This window comes from Misgurnus anguillicaudatus, chromosome 17, assembly GCF_027580225.2.
Source record: "Misgurnus anguillicaudatus chromosome 17, ASM2758022v2, whole genome shotgun sequence".
NCBI lineage: Eukaryota > Metazoa > Chordata > Actinopteri > Cypriniformes > Cobitidae > Misgurnus > Misgurnus anguillicaudatus.
The window spans coordinates 3,585,631-3,610,952 of NC_073353.2; the positions used below are offsets into that span (position 1 = coordinate 3,585,631).

The following is a 25,322-nucleotide window of genomic DNA, read 5'->3' on the forward strand; positions in this document are numbered from 1 at the left end:
GTGTCTTTTCTCTGTACTTCAATGTACTGTCATCTTCGCATTTTGTCTCAGTTGTACTATAACTGGCAACTTTTTGAAAAAGTCTTTTCAGTAAATTTTTAAATAAGTTATATTTTCTTATGCATATATCCTATAATTTGTGGCCTTTCATTTATTATTTTGTCATGTTTATTGTCTTTATAGATTGTGTTAAAGCACTCCAGCCCTGTCATATTGTCCCAGTGCAACTGTTCTTGTGTTGCTGGCACTGCACTGTGTAATCACATAGTTGCCATACTGTACCAGACAGCACATTACTCTCAGCTTGGCATCAGTGCAGTTCCTCCAGTGAGCAGCTGTCCTGAAACTGAGCAGAAAAACAATGGTAAGTTGACTTTTTTTATTTTCCAAGATTTTTTTAAAAGGTGATTGAGGAAAAGATGGAGAGATTAAATTTTTTTAGAGAAACTTGAAACCTGTATTGCTTTTCCAACCCTGTTCCTTCAGGCATACAAACGATATGTATAAAAGTCAACCTTTTTTATTGATCAAGACCTAAAATGTGTCAGATTAGTGAGATGTACAAGAGATATTTTGTTGGCCTCCAGAAACGGGTCTTGTTAACATTCATTATTAAACAACCATTGGTATTCATAGGCAGCTCGGCCAGGTCTTTTTGGTACTTGCATAGCGTTTTTATGGCTTTTGGCTCATGAAGTGATCAAATTTTTTTGTGTTATTAAAGTGTGAACATTATGGTCCCAATATTTTAATCTTTGAGGTACAGAATTTGGATTTATTTTGGTTTATTATTGGATTTTTCTTGTTCGTTGTTTTTTAGTGCAAGATCTGGCAACACTGGTCAACAAACGCTCGTGCCTCTGTTATTTTCTGCACTGTGTATACAAAATACTTTTTCTCCTTCTAGGCATTTATTTTTTCAGAAGAGAGACCTGTCATGTCCATGATGCACATAAGATTTAAAACCTTCATTAACAACTAGTTTTTCAGTTGGGTTATGTACACACTATGCAGACTTTGTGTAAATGCGGTTGTCACTACCTGCATTTTGCGGAATTCGGTTGTAGAATACGGTTGTCAGTCCTGTAAATTACTGAAGTGTGTGTGTGTGCCTGGTAATTATCACGTTGTGGGGACCAGTTGTCCCCACAAAGATAGGAATACCAGTGTTTTTGTGACAACAAGCTTATCAATCAAACAAAATTATGTTTCTTGAAAATGTGAAGTACCAGAAGGGTTTCTGTGATGGTTGGGGTTAGGGAATGGGGTAGGTAAGGGGAATAGAATACCGGTATACAGTTTGTACAGTATAAAATGCATTACGTCTATGGAATGTCCCCACAAAACATGGAAACCAGAATGTGTGTGTGTGTGTGTGTGTGTGTGTACAGCATCACTGGATTGGCACTCTGTCCGAAAGCCCCGGGTAACATTGTCCCATTTTAGGGAAATTTGACATTTGCCTGAACACTTGGCTGATAGGATCCTCAAGGGAACTTGCCAGACAGCTGACATGAAGAGAGCCCTTGAAAATGTATCTGCAGTGGTAGAGCAATTGACTAGGTGCACAAGATGGCGTCTATTAACTTCGGGATTTGAGTGTACGCATCAGTACTTCCGGTCTAAGCGTTTACGCACTGCAAATGATAGCATTTAGCTTACCTTGTTAAGTAGAATGAGTTCTAACTTGCTTTCAAACGGAAAAACGGAGCGTTACATTGTTTTCTTCCCATTCGTCACGTTATAATAACACAGAGATGAGTTTTCACTCCTGTAAATACTGCGGTATGGGCTCAGTGTTAAATCAAGATCCGTAGGGACAGCTTCAACCCTACGAAAATCACTCGTATGTGTGTGTGACTTCGTAGTGACTGCTAAGGGGTTTAGGAGATCTATAAAAGAAGCTATACCGGTTCCCTTACACTGGACTTGACTATTATACTTTATAATACTTTATAATTTATGTATTTCTTATATTTCCATGTAAATACATTATGACTGTTTCTAATTGTAAACGTTTCTTGTAATGAACTTCCAATGAAAGTATTTCTAAAATGTTTTCATGTAAATACTTTATAATTAATGTTTCTAATTGCAAGTTTCCGGTAAAAACCTTCTAATGAATGTATTTCTAAAATATTTTAATGTAAATACTTTAGAATGAATGTTTCTATTTGCAATAGTTTCTTGTAAATACTTTATAATTAATGTTCTATAATTTTGTTAGACATTTACTTACCAGAATTGATTAAATAAACAGTATTTTGTTGACATCTTTTACATTATTAAAAAGGTAATTATTTTCAAACAACTGTGTACACTTATATAAACCCTTTAAACCCCATTCTCCACAACTTATGAGATGGACAGTTACACGTTACCACTAAGGAAAGTTTAGCATTGCTGCTGCTTTATACACCTGACTCACAGCATGATAGCATTAAGAGGAGGCCACACATAGGAGCACATTAAAAGTAATATATTTATTTTAATACTTAACTGTATCATTATTACAATATAAAGAAACCAATATAAAGAATCAATGTTATATGTACAGTGGATTTTAAAGAGGAAATAATGTAGTGCATATGAAGAGTTTCGTTGCAAAACGAGATAAATCCATTTTTTTACATTTTTGTCAAAACATGTTTATTATTATGTTATCATGTTATTATTTTGTTTTATGGTGCTACTTAGCTGTATTTTTTAAGTTATGAAGGTTTTAAATCAAAACAAACCAACTGCAGTTGCATTAAAATTAATTGGAATGCACAACCAAAAAACGCGATTTCTGAACAATTAAAAAAACGGTGGTTATCTCATTTTGCAACGAAACTCTTCATATTATTCAAATTAAATCCCATAAGTGATGCGAACCCTTTTCAAACATTCATTCATGTAAAAATAAAAATAATCTCCCTTATAGTTTTAGCCACCTCACAGTCTCTGTAGATGCATTGTATGGGAATACCCTCCTCTGTAAAAACACCAAAAATCACACCACTACATCCCTATAAGAAGTAGCTGGCATCCTGGCTCTTTCTGCGAGTCTGCTTTAATTTCAGCATTGCACTCTGTATTTTCAAGTAGCTACAGTCATTAAATTGGGACATTTAATTTCCAGCAGTCCGAAGGGTGGGCTCTCAGCTGGGTCAAACACAACATAGTGGTTGCAGAGTGCTCTTTCAGCCACACAGAACAGTCTGCCACTGAAATGTCAACTGGTGAGCACAGTCGTCAAAGACAATCTACACATTAAAACAAAATATACAGTATGTTATTTCACATACAGAATCAGGACACAAATTCAATACAACACAGAAAACGACAAAGCTGAGAGCAGGCTGGTCAGGTAAGTTATGAAAATAGGCTTAACCATGTCAGGTTATCAAATGCATAACACGATACACAATACTGTAATCTAAGGACATCCAAATATATCACCTGTCTCAATTTACTCACTTTCATATAGAGTGTTATAAAAACAGTGAAAGTTTAAAGCATAAGATAGGTACAGGGTACAAAATCAGTACTTAAATATCACTGGCCAATAACCCTTAAAGATAACTGACCGTTCACGGTTTATAATTATCATACAGTAAAAAACACAAGCCGTCAGAACCAGTTTCTGTGGTTTCCATGAAAGCTTGGTGTATGTTAAGATCCTTTATTCGTCATTTTGCAACACAGGCATATCAAAACCACAAATAATAAACCTGATTGAGGCTTTGAGCTGATAAACACTTCTAATTTTTTACTCCCATTTCAAGCCAGGGTCGTGAGGGTTCTCCCCCTTCAGCATTGTAGCCCTGATCGATCCCTCCCTGATGAATCTTTGGTTTGAAACTGTGAGGTTTGGACATCATTACTGTTATTAATACAGTTAACTGTACATCGTTAAAACCATCAAATAGCCTGTCAAGTTGTCAAAGTCAGTAGTAATTTACTTACTGTTAGAGCGAGCTAGCCAGTCAGTCAGCTTATGTTACAACTTTTTCCTTTTGCTCATCGAAGCTGAGCATGCTGGTGTACTAGCCGATGGACATCGGTGATTGTTACTTTGATAGATCTTGCAGACATTGTGTTTAAAACAGCGCCATGATTCATATATTCCTCTATTCATATCGCCAAACCGGAAGCTTACACGCGTACACTCAAGAAAGCGGAAATAGAAAAACGTCATCCCGTGCAACTAGTCCATACCTTCTGTTGGGCGAAGTGTACTTGGTTCCTTGTGATTGATTTTTAATTCACCCAGATGCATCCTGGTGTGGCACCTCTCCTGATGGTATCGTTTATGACCCCTCAGAACATCAAGAGTTCTTTTGGAGATGAAGTGCCCAAATTTATTATTTATGTTGATTGCCCTTACCTAAAGTTGCAGATCCCTTATGAAAAAGAAGTATACTTCAAGTTAATTTTTATGACTAAATTGGCCCACTTTTTAGTATATAAAAGTATACTTCTAAGTGTACTATAAGTGTAAGGCTATGTTTACATTAATGCGTTTATCCTTTAAAACGCATTACTTTTGCTACGTTTACGCCTTTCATCTACACTACATCACCGTTTTTGACCCTCATAAACGGATTCGTTCGCAAACGCTGAAGACCCTGTTTTAGTTTGAGAACTCAGACGTTGCTCTGAGTGTAAATGAACCTAGACGGAGTCTTACGTAAACGAACAGCTGATGTTAACGTGACAGCGCATCATTTTCAAAGTAAAAATTATTTTATTCATGTAAATGTTGGTTTGCAACGGAGGTTTTGCCAAAAATAGTAAACATCTACCAACCAGCTATTAACGCTATATCGGATTGTTTTAACATGTATCCTTATAGATAATGTCTGTTTTATATTAATGTTTTAGTATTGTTGGGTTTAATGTGTTTATGTTTTGTTTAAATTTAGTTAGCTTACGAAAGATAGATTGTAATTTTAAACCAGATAGGCGTTGCAAAGGCCAATATGAAGGGAGAATTGTAATGGGTCAGACATTATTTTCCAGTTTAATGTAAGTTTTGTTTGCTACTTTAAAATGAATTTCGTTTCAGATAATTTGTCTCTTAATTTAATTCGATGTTTTGTTGATAAGTTTGTTGAATATAAATTAATAAAAACAATAAACTCAACGTCATTAATATAATGCTCGTTTAGGCGCTTGCGCTTTTAGCTATTTCTGTGTTGCTAGCGGAGGACGTGCACGGACCTCGCACACTTTTAAAAATTAATGCAATAAGAATTTCTGGTAGGCTAAAGCAATACTTCACCTCTTACTATTTTGATTGAAGTTTGCATTTGCTGAAATTTATTTTTGCTTCAAGTTCGCTACTGTTTAGTACTTGAATGCTTTCTTTTTAAATCATAAAGACCTTTCTGTTTAGTTAAAAAATCAAAATTAACCTATTAATCATATGAATATGTTGTAGGGGGGAAATAGAACAGTATAAGACTTTCCCAAACACATTTTTATAGGTTCAAAAATAGTGTCTGTTATAGTTGCCTGCAAAGGACCCAGGTATGAATTTTTGTCAATATCGCACACCCCTAGGCTACATAAACGTGCAAAGGTAAGCTATTATTAGAGTAATAAGTTATTTTACACTTTTATGCGCATGCCCTGTTACATGATTGGTCATGTTTCATGCGTTTATGGTGGTGTATAGTGTGGATGAAGATTCTTTTTAAAATGCCAGTATAAACGAGGATCGTTTTTATTTTAAAATGCCGTTTTAAAACGCAAATGCTCTAATGTAAACATGGCCTAAGAGTAGTCAACTTTAAGTGCACAACTAGTGCACAATTAGTTCTTCATTTACTGCAAGTGAACTCATGAATATACTAGTAGTTTGCTAGACTTATACTTTAAGTGTACATGCTAATGTTCTGTTAGTGTACTCTTAGTAAACTAGTAGGTTATTAATTGTGTGCTGCCTGCAGGTATACTTGCAAGTATTCTTTTACTATACTTTTAGTTAATTAGTAGTTTACTACTTAAAGACACACTATGCAGTTATTTTACCATCCTCCTGTTGAAGCTCGGGGAGGACGCCGCTAGGAAAACCAGCAATGCAAGCTTGAGAGATCCGCCCCTGACAAATCTCGCGAGAATCACGACTTGCTTTACGGCAACGACGTCACACACTTTAGGCTTGTTCGACTTCATGTGGCGCTGCAAGAACCGACCGCCGGATGACTTCAAAGTACCGCGAGAATGATCCGAGACGGCACTTTGACGTCATCTGGCTGTCGGTTCTTGCAGCGCTGCAATGGCTGCATGAAGTCGATCAAGCCTATAACAACAACTGCACATGCGAATTTGAGATGTGAGGCTAAACGATTTAAAAGTTAAGAAGGCGCGTTCGGAAGAGAGTAGGAAAAGGAAAAGAGAATCTGACCACGTTAGGAACCGGACAAGAGTCCCACTCAGTCAGGCTTTTACTCGTTGGCGTGAGCTAAAAGACCGCACTGGATGGGATGCTGATCTGGCGATCTTGTTGATGGACTAGTAAGTAAATGTCCATCATCTAAATAGGGATGAGACATACCGCCAGCGCAACTGGCTTTTAAATGGGACTAGAGATAAGACTCTCATTGGTTTATTGCACGTTACGCCCAAAACACACCCATTACTCATTAGGAAAATATGAACAACCCTTTTCGACCGCACAAACTATTTAGCCCGTCATTAAATTAGCAAAAGTGGCATTGGACACGCCCATTTAGACCATGCGCCGTGTGCTTTAGATAATGCGCTTAGATCGTTAAAATAGGGCCCTATATCTGGGAGATAAGACAATAAATTTAAGTGAAATCACAGGCTTTGCTTATCCCGTGCGAACCAGCCACACGAAACTCAGATGTAGGGAGGTAATTTCTAAATCACACTATGTCTCCAGATAATACTAATCCTGTGCGAATAGTACATATGCTGTTTGCTGCTATCACTTATGGGTTTCAACCTTTACTAAGATATGGCTGACAAGCAAAATACAGATAATAAATCTGATCAGAGCAAGTGCTGTAAAGAGCTCTGCTCTCAGGCTCTCACATCAAAGAAAATCATAGAACCCATTAAAAGAATGGTCAATCAAGGGTTTGATTCTAATTGGAAAATTAACAACAAATTGACTGGTTGAAAACTAAGAAAGAACCAGAAAAGTATACACTTCCAGCTGTTTGTACCTATTCTTGGATTAGTAAAATGCTATCTCTATATAGCAAAGAGACTTTTGGTTTAAAAAATAACCAAGGGCTGTTACAGATTCGTGAGAATATGTCACGAAATAACATATACAGTGGGTATAGAAAAGAACCACCCCCCTTTAAAATAATCACATTTTGTTGCTTTGCAGCCTGAATTGAAGACAGACACATTTTTTTTTTGTTTCATTCAGCTGCATTTACTCAGTGTAAATTATATCATCCAAGTGAAAGATTTAACTCCAACATATCAGAAAAAAATGTAATAATAAAAAACATAATCACTGAGTTGGAAAAAGAATCACCCCCTTGTTTCAGTATTTTGTTGAGCCACCTTTTGCTTTAATTACAGCCTTTAGTCTGTTGGGATATGTCTCCACTAACTTTGCACATCTAGACGTTGCAATATTTGACCACTCCTCTTTGCAGAACCGCTCCAGTTCAGTTAAATTTTATGGTGACCGTTTGTGGACTGCTGTCTTCAAGTCATTCCGCAAATTTGGGGTTTAAGTCTGGGCTCTGACTAGGCCATGCAAGGACATTCACCTTTTTGTCCTTCAACCACTGTGTGGTCAGTTTTGCTGTGTGCTTTGGGTCATTGTCATGTTGGAAGGTAAATCTTCTTCTTATTGACAACTTTCTGGCAGAGGGCAGCAGATTTTCCTCAAGAATTGTACGGTATTTTGCCCCATCCATTTTTCCTTCTATCCTGACAAGTTCTCCAGTCCCTGCTGCAGAGAAACAACCACATAACATGATGTTACCACCTCCATGCTTTACTGTAGGGATGGTGAGCTGTATTGGATTTTCGCCAGACATATCGTTTGGCGTTGAGGCCAAATAATTCAATTTTAGTCTCATCTGACCATAACACCTTTTTCCACGTGGCCTTAGAATCTTCAAGGTGCGTTTTGGCAAAGCTCAGTCGTGACTGCATGTGGCCTTTCTTGAGGAGTGGCTTTTTTCTTGCAACCCTCCCATACAAGCCACATTGTTGTCACATGCACACAATGAACAGTCTTTGTCATGAATTCCTGCAACTGCTTCAGAGTTGCTGTAGGCCTCTTGGTAGCCTCTCTGACCAGTTTCCTCCTGGCTCTTTCATTCAGTTTGGAGCGACGTCCTGACGCAGGGAGGGTCTGTGTTGTACCAAAAACCTTCCACTTCTTAATAATAGTGCTTCTAGGCACTGATAAAGCCTTTGAGATGTTTTTGTATCCATCTCCTGACTTGTGCCTCTCCACAACTTTATCCCAGAGATCTTTTGACAATGCCTTGCCACCCATAGTTGATTGTTTTCTTCAGTTGCACTACCAAGGACTGAAATGCTTCAGGAAAAGCTTGTTTCATGCTGAGCTAATAAAAATGACGACAGCTGATCACAGTTGAAAGTCAATTGGCTTTGTGTGCTATTGAGAAGGTGATTAACTACACCTGGTTGGGTTTACAAGTCATTTTTTGGAGGGGGGTGATCCTTTTTCCAATTCAGTGATTCTGTTTTTTATTTTGTATTTTTTTCCTGACAGGTCGGTGTTGTGTCTTTCACTTGGATGTTATAAGTTGTAGGTACAGCTGAATAAAACAGAGATCGCTTTTGTCTGTCTTCGATTCGGGCTGCAAGGCAACAAAATGTGAGTATTTTAAGGGGGGGGTGATTCTTTTCTATACCCACTGTAGCATAAATGTGGGTTATTTTCAGAGTACAGTAAGGGCTGGAAGTGATATGTAAAAATAGCTGATAATTCTTATAAAATTATTTTTTTAAATAAAGCAATAAGCCCCAAGAAGCTGTGGGTTACCAGTGCATTTTATAACAGCTAAGGGACCCTCTGTTATAAAATGCACTGCAACTCCACTGCTTTGCGGGGCTTATTGCGTTTATAAAACGTTTACTTCATATGCATAGCAGGATTTCATAAAATGAAACACAAATAACTTGTAATTATATTAGTACAAATATTGCTCTTCCGCCAAACAAAGTAGTTCCTCAGAATCAAGTGTGGCTGCAACAGAGCGCAGTTCACAACCAACACAGATGCAGCAAAAACACAATGAAAATATGATTTAAGACTGTGGTGTTTATTTTATAAATCAACATTCATCTAAAATATACATTAACATTTATATTGTAACACTTGAAGTGATCTAATATGCTTGGAAGCATGCTTAACTCTTTCCCCGTCAGCGTTTTTTAAAAATAGTTTCCACCCAGTTTTAATTTAATGCCTTCCAGAAAAATGATTTTCTTTAAGTAAACATAAAATATCAAATGAAAGAACAGAAGCTCCGCTTTAAAAAAAAGTTTTATCCTACCTTCATTTGTTCTCTTATCACCTCTCAAATTTTCAGCTAAAATATATAATAATTCCATTTTTGTGAATAACTTTTGTTAGAGATCAGATTCAGAGCCATGGACAGTACTACACGGGTGATTCTCACGAAAACTTGGTTTTAAAAATGTCTAGCATGAAAATGTAAAATTGCTTAAATTTACTACTTTTCCCACCAGACATTGAAAAACAAAGTCTGGAGTAAATGGGAACATTAATTTAAAAACTTTTACTTATCATTTAACACTTTTTGTAACATAATTTAAAAAATTAGTCCTAAAAAATCTCATTACCGCAACAGTCAGAAAACATCAACACTGACATATTTTCAAAATGACATGACAAACCTGAAAGAACATAATTTGGAGATTCTGTACATGCATTTAAAATCAAAGTATTATGCTTCTATTAATTAAATTAACATTTAATAAGCGTCTGTTGCGGTAATGATAATCAACATGTCGTGTAAGCATTCTGACAAGACAATATTTCAAATTAACTGTAAAAAATGATCTTACCTGGTAGCCATCTTGAAGTAACTGGTCCATGTGCTTGGTCACTCAAAATCAAACTTTATTAAAATTCTGTATGTGTGCTAAAACTGTTCTCAAAAAGTGTTGTGGAGGATGAGAACATCAGGCATGGACACATCATTTTCCTAATTTTTCTTCATTATTATTATACATGAATATTCAGTAAATATTTTTTCTGTCATCTAAAGTAGTCTAGCAAAACATCCATTTATTGTTTTTCTTAATATTTTTGTGTTAATTTGATTAAATGTTGTTAATTTGAACACAGTATTGTGTTAATTCTGATGCTTTTTAATGTTACTATATTACACATTTTAAAGCTAAAATCATTAGTGCCGTGGTGTTTCAATGGTTTCGTGAGAATCACCCACACAGTGTTTTCAGTGTTGAGTGAATGCGTCAGTGTTTAAGTTGCTGCAAGATCGCCATCTAGTGGATAATAGCTGACGTATGAATTTGAGTTATAAACTCCTCAGAGAACATCTTCTCTTTATTGATGAGATGACTCAACAATATTTATTGACATTTATCTGAATATCACCATTAATTGTGCAATTGTACAAAAATTTAAATATGATTAAAGACTGTGGTGTTTATTTTCATAAATCAGTACGCAGCAACAGTGGCACAGTGATACTTGTGATGCGGTCTGAACCGTGAGTTTACCGGGGTATTTTATCATGGCTTAGAACGCGTTTCAACCAATCAGAATGAAAAACCAGAACGGGCCGTTTTATAATATATTATTTGTCATTCCTACCCTTATTTTTTCCGAGCTCTCTTCTCAGACTGTCCAAGTGGCTGGCTGCCACTTCGTGTACCACCCCAGACCAAGAGACTACTGACAATCCATATGGTAAACTGAGAAGCATGTTAAACCATGCTGTGACATGTACCCCTCCTTTATACTGACACTACAGGGCATCCACACACTTTAACAAAAACTTGAGTTAAACAGAGTAGTAGAGATTGAAACAAACCCCCCACATGTGATGGTTTATTTTCAGTGTGGTAGAGGTCTTCTCAGGTCCAAAGAAATGTACCCAACCCGAAATGACCTGAATCACTTTATACCCAAACCCAATATTATTTATTTTAATAAATGATAACGACATGTGTTTTATTAAACATAAAGATTGTGCTTGACTGCAATGAAAAGATTCACTTATCTTATATGCTGGGTCTCACCATGACAGGATGCACTGTAACAGAATATGTTACTCCTGAAATGGGTAAGGACATTGCTGAACTTCCAAAGTAAACTTATTACTGGTCTAAGGCAAGTAATGGGACCATTGAATTACTGCCGCCAGTCTGTTCCTGAATACATTGAACTAACTTAACTCATTACAGAGGCCTTGAATGGAAGAAAACAATGGCCAGAACTACCTGACTGGACAGAGAAATGGAAAATGCATTTTGTGAGTATAAAAGAGACTTTTTGCTTCCACTCCAGCTTTCGGACATGCTGGAACTACAAAGTCTTTTCCATCTGTGGACTGTGTGGAGAATAAGTCTAATTCAAGAGCCAAGGGGCCTCATTTATAAAGCGTTTTTACGTACAGATTTGATCTTAGACCGTGCGTACGCTCAAATCCACTCAAACGCTCAGATTTATAAATCTTGTCTTAGACGTGGAAAAGTACTTACCTCCACGTCAGGTTCCGACTTGACGTACGCACGTTTCCTTGTGGCAATATTGCAGTACTGCAGGTAGGCACATTCAAAACTTTTTGTTTTGTACCTTTTGTGGTCAACATGCAGAAACATTTTTTCATTTGTTTTGGAGTTGTCCTTGTTCAAAAAAAAAAAAAAATTGGTTAGATTTGTGCTCTTTTGTTAGAATTCATATATTTTTCTTAAGACTTTGTTTGGAAAATATTTAATTAGTTTTTTTCTCTTATGATATCTTATTACATAAGAAATATTATTTGATTAATGTGTTACTTTTGTTTGCAACGTTTATTATAAATAAATGTAAATATGGTGATTATAAACCATTATTCTGTATTTTTCTATTAGAAGTTAAGCAATAGGCTACCTAAAATCTATTAATAATCTGATAAACAAGAAAGCTGCTAAATGTATTAAAGTATGTCAGCATTTCCATGTTTTTATTTAATTCTCTTTCATCCCCTGGCTAATGTAAAAAAGTGTTGAATATGTTTGATAAAAAATAAATAAATATTCGAAACTTTTACAGCGTCAACATCATCTGTATTAGAGCTTAGATCGGGCACAAAAAAAACATAACCGAAGCTCCTGCACGTTGTGTCCGAGCCCGGCCGACCGACACATTACCAACAATGTTTTAATAGTCCGCCGTGACGTTCTCAACTACAATTCAGAGTTGTTTGAATTACAGAAATCTGTTTAGAATTATCTTAATGAACTAATGCAACAAGGACGAAGCATGTAAACTGCACTGTTTGTTTATTCAGAATAGAAACGTAAAAACATGCAACAATGATGCACACAGAAAATTAACAAATTGTGGAGAAGGCCTACTAGACTACTCCAAAATAATTTAACCCGGGGCCTCATTTATAAAGCGTTTTACGCACAGATTTGCTCTTAGACCGTGCGTACGCTCAAATCCACTCTTACGCTCAGATTTATAAAACTTGTCTTTGACGTGGAAAAGTACTTACCTCCACGTCAGTGGCCTCATTTATAAGTGTGACGTAGGAACTATCCTACATTTCATCTAAGACCATTTCTGAAATGATCGTACGTGTGATTCAGAGAAAAGGAGCTTACATACAAAAAAACGTGCGTACGCCTCTTTTCCAGATGTGCGGTTTATAAATCACAAATGATCTTAAATCTCTAAAATTGTGCGCAGCTGAATGCTCTTAGAACTCCGCCTTGTAAACGCCCCTAATTTAATTCATTAGCATATAAATATGAAATTTTCAAAGGCCAAATTGTCTGACTGCTACAATGGCGAATGGTAAGAAAACATATTTGTTGTCGTTTGCTTAAGTTTTTAATATTTCTAAATTCTAACATGGAAACTTTATTGACATCACTCAAGTTAAGGCGATTATTAGTGCATCTTTCAATTCACGGGTTTTATTTAAATATAGTTTTACACGTAGGCTAAACGTAATATTTGTGTCTTTAAAGTTTTGTTTCAGTTTGCCATGCGTCCTGCGCGGCGGTGTTAAAATAAGATTTTTTCAACTTTAAAATTTAAAGATCGTATCTTAAACTGTCGGAATATATTCCATATGGATTCATTTGGATTTACAGATGTTTAACATTAAAATTGATGCCTGGGAATAATTTATATTAATTTTTGAAATACCCATCACTCTTAAATGTCGCATGTCCCCTGTTGTAGGATACAACGAGGCTTCACAATTTAGTTCCTTTCACGTCGTTTTAATCATTAAATTCGATCGGGTTTACTTTCATTCAATAAAGCACATGTTCTGTAACATTTACATGTGCGTTAAACACCGCGAAACAATTTTGCTATATTTTTAAATATTTATTGAAAAGATGACGAACTAGAAAATCGTTTCCTGAACATAAAGCTTGGGCGCCAAAAAAAAATAGCTTGTGCGCCATCTTTTTGCATTAGAATAGGTCTACATTTTAAAATATCAAAATAGGCCAACATATTTTTGTTTTAAAATATATTCCAAAACCTGGTTAAATTATTTTGGAGTAGCCTAGTAGGCCTTCTCCACAGTTCATTCTTGTTCATTTTCTGTGTGCATTGTTGTTGCATGTTTTTACGTTTCTATTCTGAATAAACAAACAGCGCAGTTTACATGCTTCGTCCTTGTTGCATTAGTTCATTAAGATAATTCTAAACAGATTTATGTAATTCAAACAACAGGGACGTACTGGGACTGAAATTCAGCCCGGGACTTTAAAATGGAGAGGCCTTTTACGCGAGTACCCTTGGTGCACGAGCAGGATTTTTTGCAGTTATTTTAATTCTAATAGTGTTTTTATGGTATAAAGAGAATCAGATTATGCTGAAGACCTTAAAGAAACTTTAGGATAACACCTGCCTCCTCGGGTTGTATAAGCAAGTCACCACTGCACTAAACACAACCAGGTCAGCAAAACCTAATCTCGAACACATAAGAACAGTATACTGCTAACTACCAGAATGTCATGTGTACAGTCAGTCGGAGTGATAAAATAGTTACAAATACTCACACATACCTACTCAGATACTTAAAAACTACAATACAGTCCCATACAATAGAGAGTGTGTGTGTGTGTGTGTGTGTGTGTGTGTGTGTGTGTGTGTGTGTGTGTGTGTGTGTGTGTACTCACTTTCAACTCTCCCTGGCTCAGCTTCCCCTGTGCTGGACTCTGCCTCTGCTTACTGATTGTACAGCTACATATGCATGAGAAGAACATCAGTAATAAATATGACTAAGAATAATACATTTTCTAATTCAATCTGTGCTTTAGTCAGGTTATTATCTAGTATGTGGAACTATTGGCATTTTATATGAAGGTCATTTAGCGCCTAAAAGATTTGCATGCGCAGGATAAAATTTGTAAGAATGTACTTAACCTTGCAAGCGTAAAATAAATTTGCATGTGCAAAAACAGTTTTGTAAAGGTGTGAATCAAGTTGCAAGCGTAAGAAAACAAGTTTTACAACATTCTACTGTTAATTGTAAGTGTAATTCATGTCTTGTAAAACTGAAACTTCATATTTACACTAAATAAGTATGAACTGTATGCATCTAACCTCAGTTTTTCCGCGCTTACACTTTTGGCACGGTTTTTGCGCTGAAATACTGCCAAAAGCACTGCAAGTCCCCAAACAGTGGTGTGCAATGAAAAACACATGTTCATGAACGGCAAACACGAATTAATCGCGCAGAATCTGTCTCTGTGTGTAAAATAAACCAGCTGTGAATGACTTGTTGCATACACGGAGGAAAACTATTTCCTGAAATAACCCGACATCTACTGGTCCCTCTGCGCATGCAGTTTTGTCACGATTCTCTCACTGATTTGCAAGCGTGGGTGGGAAGGCGGTGCGCAGCGGGAGGGATGTATGACGCGCCGTTAGTTTAGAAAGAGGAGAAAGAGACGCAACGGTAAAGGTGCAAGTCTTAGAAAGTAAAGAGCGACAAGACCATATCTAATGATCATCCCCTGTTAGCACCATTCATATTTATAATCTCATTATCTAAAGATCTTATATACATGTTCCCTGTCTGTCTTGTGCATATTCATACTTGGTCGTTTTATGCTTATGTATGCATAAATACTAAATACAATGCATACTATATCTTCAATAGCCTACAAAATAAATAAATGATTAAAAAACAAGATTCTCTCTATAAAGACTTATCTTTGTTATCATTAATGCATTTAACAAGATTCTGTCTATAAAGACTTATCTTTTGTTATCATTAATGCATTTTCACTTTAAAACTAACTTTAACTTATTATATTTTTAAAACTGTGGTGAGCATTTAGTTAGTGAGTGGCAATTTTCTGCAAATTTGTATATTCCAAAAACTATATCAATATAAAGCTTATAAACATATATACTGTCACACATTTTGGTTTTATTATCACCACATGTTGATGTGTGTGGTTGTTAAATAAAGTGTCTTGTGTTTATGCTCAAGTGGACTCAGTGATATGTTAATAACAATATTATGGTGTTTTCTGGCTCAAAGAGGGAAAACTCACTGTTGTATGTCTCGAAAGAAACTAATGCATTTTGTGATGTAGATTACCTAGATATTACACTTAAAAAAAAATAGACCATAAAGCGAGGGGAAGGGGGCCCTACAAAACCTCTTAGCCCCGGGGCCTCACATTAGGTTAAGGCGGCCCTGAGTGTAAGCGAAAGTGAATCAGCCGCCGAGTTTCTTCTGGCGTCCCTGTGTAATACAGGACGGTATACGTAAAGCACGTACCGATGTCTCCAAAGCAAGTAGTGTTATGCACTGATATCAAACAAAATTCGCTGCTAACGTTAATGGAATTTAGTTAAAACTGTAGACAAGCATGCAGTCCATTCATGGCTAGTTAGAGAAATACGGGAATGTTGTGCAAATCAGCAAATAGGCTACGGGAATGTTGTGCAAATCAGCAACGTTAGCGTAGCAAACTAGCGAAATTTTAAAACATTTAAATTAAGAACATAATTCAAATGAACAGGACTGTGTAGAGCACAAAACAAGACGTTAGTAATTTTTAAATTAATTATTATTCATCTAAGCTTCATTTAATAACTTCAAGTGTTTATTGAGTTACGTGTGCGTACATGCAAAGTAAGTTTATATTGACAAGAAATGTCAGTTTTTGCTGTAATTCAGACGTTTAATGAGTGCTCATAATGATTGACAGTTACGTTGCTTATAGGGAATGTTAATGTACGTCACCGCAGTGTTGCATTATGGGACGTGGGCGCCATGTTTAGAGGCACCGCCGACCGCTATGCCATTTAATTGTGGGCATGTTAAGCTAAAACTAGGTAAAATTGAAGAAGAACGGAAGAAATCGAGAAGTTGAAAGAAAAAGAGAAGGGACCCTATAGGGAGAAACTAAATGCTACTGCCAAAAAACTTTATTTGGACAAATAAACAACATAGATCCATGATTTAGCAGCCTCAGACTGGATTACGGATCCAGACGCACTACCTCCGCTTACATATCTGGTCAATTACCTTGTTTTTGCAGGACTTTATTTACACTTTGCAGGAGTTTAAGAACTATAAATCCCTTCAAGCTTATAGTAAGGTGACACTTCTTCTTTTGGAGTCTTATGGTTGGCAAACCAGCTATTTACTGACAATGTGTTAATACCTACGTATCTTAATGATTCTATAAAAGACTTTCTCCGTTGTAACTATTCTGTGCGATGAATCAACACATGTTCATAAGATGGCACTTCTGTTTTGGCAAAGTTATTAAAACAAACAAAATGCTAAATATTTAGCTAACGTTGTTATTTAAAGAGTCACAAGCAGTGGGTTTGAGCAGTACGTTGCATTTAATAAAAAATACGTGTTACAATCGTCAAAATTGTCTAAATATTTATTTTTATAACTCATGTGTTTAGGGTGATCAGATATGAATGAATGAATCAATCAATAACTTACATTTACAAGTTAGTTTGACAGTGTTAGCATAAAAACAAGACAATTTAAGTGGTTCTGCTTTTATTAATCACAAATTACTGAATGACTGAAAATGCAGCGAACACACTCTCGCTGATGCAGGGATTTTTTTTTAAAAGTAAACTTTTCTCCTGATTGCAGCACGCGATCCGGCGTCTTTTAGTCAGCTCCTGCACCGGCTTCCTTTGTTTTTTCCACGAATAAAAGCTGAAAAAACGTATTCCGTTGTTCAGTTTCCTCCCTGAACGATCGCGTGACCTGCTTGATCGAGCAGTACTGACCAAACATATCGAAGTTTATTAAAATCTCGACAGAAAATACAAAAACAACCTCCAACACATGAACTCAAATACAGCGGGATGGGACGCGTGCCTGCAAATATGGCGGATTATCCATATTGCGACACCGCGTGACGTCAACTACACATTCCCTATATCATTAACATCATTCAGTAAATCAACGTATTCCTGTGTTATACTACATTAAGAGATATTTATGAAGCACACTCTTGTTTATTATTTGATGTTCGTGTTATTTTAGTTGATTATTAATCTGTAGCAGTCACATAATTATATATATATATATATATATATACAGGGTTTAAATTGGGCCGGGGCCGTCCGGGGCTAAGCTCCGGCACATAGGCTGAAGGTCTCGCTCTGCTCGTGCCAGTCTACCCGCTGCGCTTGTGCGTGTGTACTCGCTGCGCTGGTGCGTGTGCACTGACGCGAAGGGAATAATGTGTTTCCATTCATTATGGGGCATACTCACCAACGCAAATTCAATGATTTGCGCGAGTAGATTACATACAAAGTCAATGCAAAGACGCAATCAGACGCGTCCTCGCACGGGGCGATGCAAATAACGCGAATTGGGCGGCGCAATTGCCGCGGAAACACGCGCTTTTCCTTTTAAACGCGTCTACGCGCAAGTTATGCAACTCGAGAGAAAAAACTCAGGAACTTCAAGAATGCGCTTTCACACAGGATCATTTGACATTGTAGAGACAAGAGAGAGAGCGTGAGAGAGAGAGAGGGAGAGGTAATAATGGTGCCCACGTTGAGGAAACTTAATAGAAGACTAGAAACGTGTTAAGGACTAAAGTATGTATGTCACTCATCTAATTACAGTATGTTAACTGGATAACACTTCATATAACTCATTGTATAGTTTAATACATTTATGTATTTTGATTACACAAATCAAACCTTACGATTGTTTTAGTTGCTGACCAGCATAGGGAATCTCTATAGCTAATTTATTAGACATGTTGATGATACAGTACTGTGTGATGTACCTTTTCTTGTTAATTTAATCTTTTTGGGTAGCCTATCTTATAGAATTATTTAAGGAGGTTGATTCCTTTTACTTCATTTAAAGTTTGATCAATTGTGCATAATGACATGTGCAACAAATGGATATAGGGTGTCAAACTCATAGATTTGCATAATTTAAAATCTATCAGAGGTCCAGAATGTCATTAAAACACACCAGTGGCTTTGCTGTCATCAGTATTAAACAGTATTAAACACCCCTTAAAGTACCCTCCCCGCAGAGCCCCCCCACATAACAAATCCCAATTTAACCCCTGTATATATATATATATATATATATATATATATATATATATATATATATATATATATATATATATATATATATATATATATATATATATATATATATATATATATATATATATATATATATATATATATGTATATATCACGTGATTATGCGTGTTCAAGCACAGTGATGCAGCATTCACGTGTTGGTGGCGCCCTCTGTTGGTAAATCAGGGAATCGTCACCCAGTGTTATTGAACTATGGTTATGTTACCTGCTTAAATAATTAGCAGTATTTAGTCTGAATAAGATCTTAGTTGTTGATAAGAAATATTTTGTGTACATACGAATATATATTTATTTTCTTTGTTCAATTTGTTACAGAAAAACCACGCACACATATGTAATTCAACAAAGTCTTCAGTAAAGCAAGAAATCCTTTACTATGTCCTGTAGTGCTTCTTTTCACAACTAAGCATCTCATTCAGTTCTGTCCGACTGCCTGCTGCTTTCCGCACCTATAAATAATCACTACATTCCGAACCCCTACATTTCAGGTGGACTGTAATTACATCTCTAACTGTACGTTCACACCGCCGATGGCGACTGCATCAAAAAACACTCTGGCTGCCCGGCAAACAACGCTATAGAAAAAGAGTAGTGGACACTCGAATACTTTCTCTGGAATCCTTTTCCACCTTCCGATTGGTTGCCACCGAACATGTTAAACTTACTCTTTAGGTGTTAAATTCAACTCAGAAATGTTTAACACTGAAATTTTAACTTTCCAATTTTGCTGTGTACTGAAGCACAACTATATTAAAGAAGAAAACTGTTAACCAAAAGGACCTATCAGACATTGGCTAAAACACAAAATGCTTTTTTCTGCTCTTGGTCTTTCTGCATTAAGTCACCTTAGTGAGCCATCATGTTGCCTCGGTTTATATAGAATCATCTAGCCGGGTACCATTGCAACAATGCACAGCAAAATGACAGCCATTCTTGTATGTAGATTTGAATGGGTGAAATGTTTTTACTCCATTGAAGTTCTTTTGGCCTCAAAGAGCAATATTAATATCTAGTTTGTCTTTAATGTAATCTCTTTTGTATTTTAGACAAGGTTAATGAAGGACTTTGCTGTCTCTTACGAAGAAGATCGTCAGTGGTGTCAGAAGGGTTACAAGTCGTCCTTCAACAATACAAGACTGCATTAGGTCTTGAGGCCTCTGTCCTGGCCTTCTCCTTGAGAAGAAGATCAAAATGACCTCAGCAGTCCAGATACCAGCGATGATGAATAGGAAAACATAATTTAGGTATTTTATTTTATTTTATTTATGTGTGCGTGCGTGCGTGCGTGCGTGCGTGCGTGCGTGCGTGTGTATGTATGTGTGTATGTACAGTCTTGTTCAAAATAATAGCAGTACAATGTGACTAACCAGAATAATCGGGGTTTTTAGTATATTTTTTGTTGCTACGTGGCAAACAAGTTACCGGTGGGTTCAGTGGATTCTCGGAAGGCAGACGGGACCCAGCGTTCATGATGTGCGCGCTCTTGGGGCTGTGCAATTGGGCAATTAGTTGAATTAGTTGAAAGGGGTGTGTTCAAAAAAATAGCAGTGTGGCATTCAATCACTGAGGTCATCAATTTTGTGAAGAAACAGGTGTGAATCAGGTGGCCCCTATTTAAGGATGAAACCAACACTTGTTGAACATGCATTTGAAAGCTGAGAAAATGGGTCGTTCAAGACATTGTTCAGAAGAACAGCGTACTTTGATTAAAAAGTTGATTGGAGAGGGGAAAACCTATAAAGAGGTGCAAAAAATGATAGGCTGTTCAGCTAAAATGATCTCCAATGCCTTAAAATGGAGAGCAAAACCAGAGAGACGTGGAAGAAAGCGGAAGACAACCATCAAAATGGATAAAAGAATAACCAGAATGGCAAAGGCTCAGCCAATGATCACCTCCAGGATGATCAAAGACAGTCTGGAGTTACCTGTAAGTACTGTGACAGTTAGAAGACGTCTGTGTGAAGCTAATCTATTTTCAAGAATCCCCCGCAAAGTCCCTCTGTTAAAAAAAAAGGCATGTGCAGAAGAGGTTACAATTTGCCAAAGAACACATCAACTGGCCTAAAGAGAAATGGAGGAACATTTTGTGGACTGATGAGAGTAAAATTGTTCTTTTTGGGTCCAAGGGCCGCAGGCAGTTTGTGAGACGACCCCCAAACTCTGAATTCAAGCCACAGTACACAGTGAAGACAGTGAAGCATGGAGGTGCAAGCATCATGATATGGGCATGTTTCTCCTACTATGGTGTTGGGCCTATTTATCGCATACCAGGGATCATGGATCAGTTTGCATATGTTAAAATACTTGAAGAGGTCATGTTGCCCTATGCTGAAGAGGACATGCCCTTGAAATGGTTGTTTCAACAAGACAATGACCCAAAACACACTAGTAAACGGGCAAAGTCTTGGTTCCAAACCAACAAAATTAATGTTATGGAGTGGCCAGCCCAATCTCCAGACCTTAATCCAATTGAGAACTTGTGGGGTGATATCAAAAATGCTGTTTCTGAAGCAAAACCAAGAAATGTGAATGAATTGTGGAATGTTGTTAAAGAATCATGGAGTGGAATAACAGCTGAGAGGTGCCACAAGTTGGTTGACTCCATGCCACACAGATGTCAAGCAGTTTTAAAAAACTGTGGTCATACAACTAAATATTAGTTTAGTGATTCACAGGATTGCTAAATCCCAGAAAAAAAAATGTTTGTACAAAATAGTTTTGAGTTTGTACAGTCAAAGGTAGACACTGCTATTTTTCTGAACACACCCCTTTCAACTAATTGCCCAATTGCACAGCCTTAAGAGCGTGCATATCATTAATGCTGGGTCTTGTTTGTTTTCTGAGAATCTACTGAACCTACTGGTAACTTGTTTGCCACGTAGCAATAAAAAATATACTAAAAACCTTGATTATTCTGGTTAGTCACATTGTACTGCTATTATTTTGAACAAGACTGTATGTGTGTGTGTATGTGTGTGTGTATGTATGTATGTGTGTATGTATGTGTGTATGTATGTGTGTATGTATGTGTGTATGTATGTATGTATGTATGTATGTGTGTATGTATGTATGTATGTATGTATGTGTGTATGTATGTATGTACTCCAAAATTGACCAGAGGCTGTTCCATCAAAGTGGATAAAGGAAAAGATTTTTGATAAGTCTCACTAATTTAAGTAGGAGTTCTGTTCCATTACTGTGGCTTAAGCCCAGTTCAGGGCCTGTATGTATAAAGCCGCTCAGAGTAAAATTTTATTCTTAAGTGTGTCAAAATTCCAAGAATGATGTCATTTTACTCTTATTTGATTTATAAAGCCTCTAAAGTGTTACGACTAGGTCTCAGCTCCTAAATTATTTAAGAGAGCTGGAGAGGTCTCTTAACCTAGTTAAGAGTAACAAGAGGGCAGCAGAGAGGTGGAGATCATGCACTTTACAACAAAGAATGTTTTAGAATTACTTTAATTCAAATGTTTTCTATAGCACTCATGAAAAAATTTAGTGTTACGTTGTTGCAGAGCAGAAAATGTAAAAAAAACATGTTAGTAGTATATAGACAGTAGATCAGAATTAATATAACATGAAATATAAAGAGTATATGGTTTTTATACAATGTATATTATATTACACAATATAATATATATACTGTATATTATACAGTATAAGATAATATACCGTATAAGATGTATATTGGTGAAATTCAAGTGCTTGCACAGTACCAAGAATTATTATGGGATTATCAAGACAGCAATGGTAAATACTTAAATGTATATAAATTTGAATAATATACACTGTAAAAAGTTAAAGTTGGATCAAATTATTGACACAATGCCTAAAATGTAATGTTTTTTCAACTTAAATTTCTCAGTTTAAGTGAATAATTAAAGTAAAAAAAAAAGTTTAAATATTAGGTGTTACCAATTGAAGTAAGTTTTTTTAAGTAGAGCCGCTTTTACATTTTATGATAGTTAAATAAAATACCATAAAATGTAAATAAAATCTACAATAAAAAATGTGAAGTATCTACAAGATTGCAGTGACACCATTACATGTAAAGTGATATTAGAGTATACAACACTGACCCAAAAAAACATAATGTTAGCAATGTTAGCAGTGAGCAAGCCAAAGGTGAAAGTGACAAAGATGGCAAAAATTACAATTGTGTTTAAGTGGAGAAATCCAACTTAAATTGATCATCTTGTTCAGGCTTGATCATCAAAGTATTTTTATCTAAGTGTTTGCAAACTTTAGTCTTTTCTTTATAAACAGCTTGTGAGTGAAGTTAAAATAATGTGATTAATCATCTTCATTTTTTAAATAACATTATGTTTGTCTATTTCATTCACATGTTAAAAACTTAATCAAAATGGTGCAAAATGGTTATTTGTAATATGGTTAAACATTTTTTGAAGCAAATTTAAATTAAAATATTTAAATACTTATATAATTGTAATGTCTCCATGATTCATGAATGTATGATGTCACATGCTGCTGTGACTGTTTAACATTGCCTGCATTCTATTGGCTGATTCAGAGGTTAAGGGCGGCCATTTTAGGTTGAAATCATTGTAGTCCTTAGTTTGCGGCACTTAAGTCAGCACTTAAGAATGAGTCTTACACTTTACTGAAAGTTGCTTTCAGCTTCTTTATAAATGTTTCCTATTCTCAAACTGGTCCTACTCCTTACTAAGAATTTTTTGACACTTAAGTCATAGCTTAAGACTATTTTTAAGAGCATTTCTGAGATGTTTTATACATACGGGCCCAGACCAAAGATTCACAACAAGACAAAGCTGTTTTAAAAGTTACAAGGGGAAGTTGCAGCAACATGAACTGGCTCATCTCAGCTCTACTCAAGCCAGCTAATGGGGTTGCTGCAACACAGCTTGTCAATTTGCCAGCTGCTGGTTTTAGAAGGTTTCAACACACAGTCAGCTTGTAACAGAGTCAACTGGTCAAGTCACTATTCAACTAAGTCAACTATTGGCTGGTTCAAGTTTTGGATGAAAGAAAGAGGGGAACAATTAGTTTATTTGTTTGAGGAACACCTGTGTCTGTTTGCCTAAAAATGTAAAATGTACTCTTCAGGGCTCCTTATGTACTCCATGCACGAGCACAATGCATACCTATTCTGCCCTGGTAAAGTCATCAAGGACATGTAATTACTAAATTACACAGTTAGTGAAATGGCTTGAGCATACAGTGAAAGTCAATGTTAATTTAAGCAAGGCTTTTCAAAGTGAGCAGGTTTCATTGGCTGCATTGATGGAATATCCCCATTATTACTGTTACATTAAATCACATTTTGTGTAATTAATAATGCTTTACACACCTAAAACAGCTGAACTTAACCTTCTTTTCCTACCTCTTGCTTTCCCAGATAGAAACTGCACAAAGGACTGCGTTTAAGGAAATGGACTTTGCATATATCTGTGCAGTGTGTGCTGACTGATTTACCACATCAAAATCTGTTTGTATCCTATATTGTTTAAATGTTCAACCTGTGTCTAGATTATCAAGCATGTTAGTTAGCATATTAATGTTCCTTAAATATGCACAAACATCTCAATATAGGTGCAATCATATGATATTATTAGATGTAATAATTACACTGATGTGATATTTGGCTAGTGTATTCATAATTTGTGTTTTTAAAGTTGCTAATGGGCATTGTTAGCCACATCACAAAATCACTGTTACAACACTGCTTATTGTGCCTTATTGTACTTATGAAACTGTTGTCCTTGCATGCATTGTTGCAGTAATACTGATGTAAGGCAGTAAGGTCATTGGTGTGTTTTACAATGGCTTACAACAGAGCTCAACCAATCAGAATAATCATTGATAATAAAGTAACAGTTTTATAACGGGTAAGTTGATATAATATTGTAAGCACATTTATCACCATCAGGATGACTTTGCTGACCTTGTGACCTTTATTACCACATTTAGGCCAAAATGTAAAAACTCATTATTCAACTCTTGCACTTCCCCACAGAGGCCTATAGATCACTTCTTGATTGAGTGTATTATAGGATGTAACTGTTGTGCACCGGTGAAGATAAACATCATAAATTCTTTCTTAAAGATGGATAATGTGTCTGTCACTATCAGTTCTGTTCTTAAAAGCACATTGTACATTACACACTATAGTATGCAAAAGAAAAATACACTTTTATGTTATGATTATACTTAAAATATATATAACTACATTTGATAGATATTTTTATTCCCTGTTCTGCTGGTGGTTTTTAAGTGAACTTCACAGTCTAGCGTTATTAAATTCAGCCTTATGGCTTGATTGACAGATTTGCATTTCATGTATTTTTACTGCTTTTATTGTGAAAGACAAAAAATAAAGTGTTTCTAAACATGAGCATATTAATTATGTTTTACTTGTTGATACATTGTTAGTTAAAAACAAAATGTGATATTGCATATTTATATGGGGGATCTTGGTTAATTCGACAACAGACTGAATTATACAGTAAGTTCATTACTTGAA

At 36.1% G+C, this 25,322-nt stretch overlaps 1 long non-coding RNA gene across 1 annotated transcript; it reads left to right on the forward strand.

Annotated features, from left to right (window-relative positions):
* Positions 1 to 182: 182 nt before the first annotated feature.
* Positions 183 to 25,322, forward strand: LOC141350182 (uncharacterized). Its single transcript, XR_012358159.1, has 3 exons — positions 183 to 364; positions 19,867 to 20,064; positions 24,198 to 25,322. It is a non-coding gene; the product is annotated as an uncharacterized lncRNA (long non-coding RNA).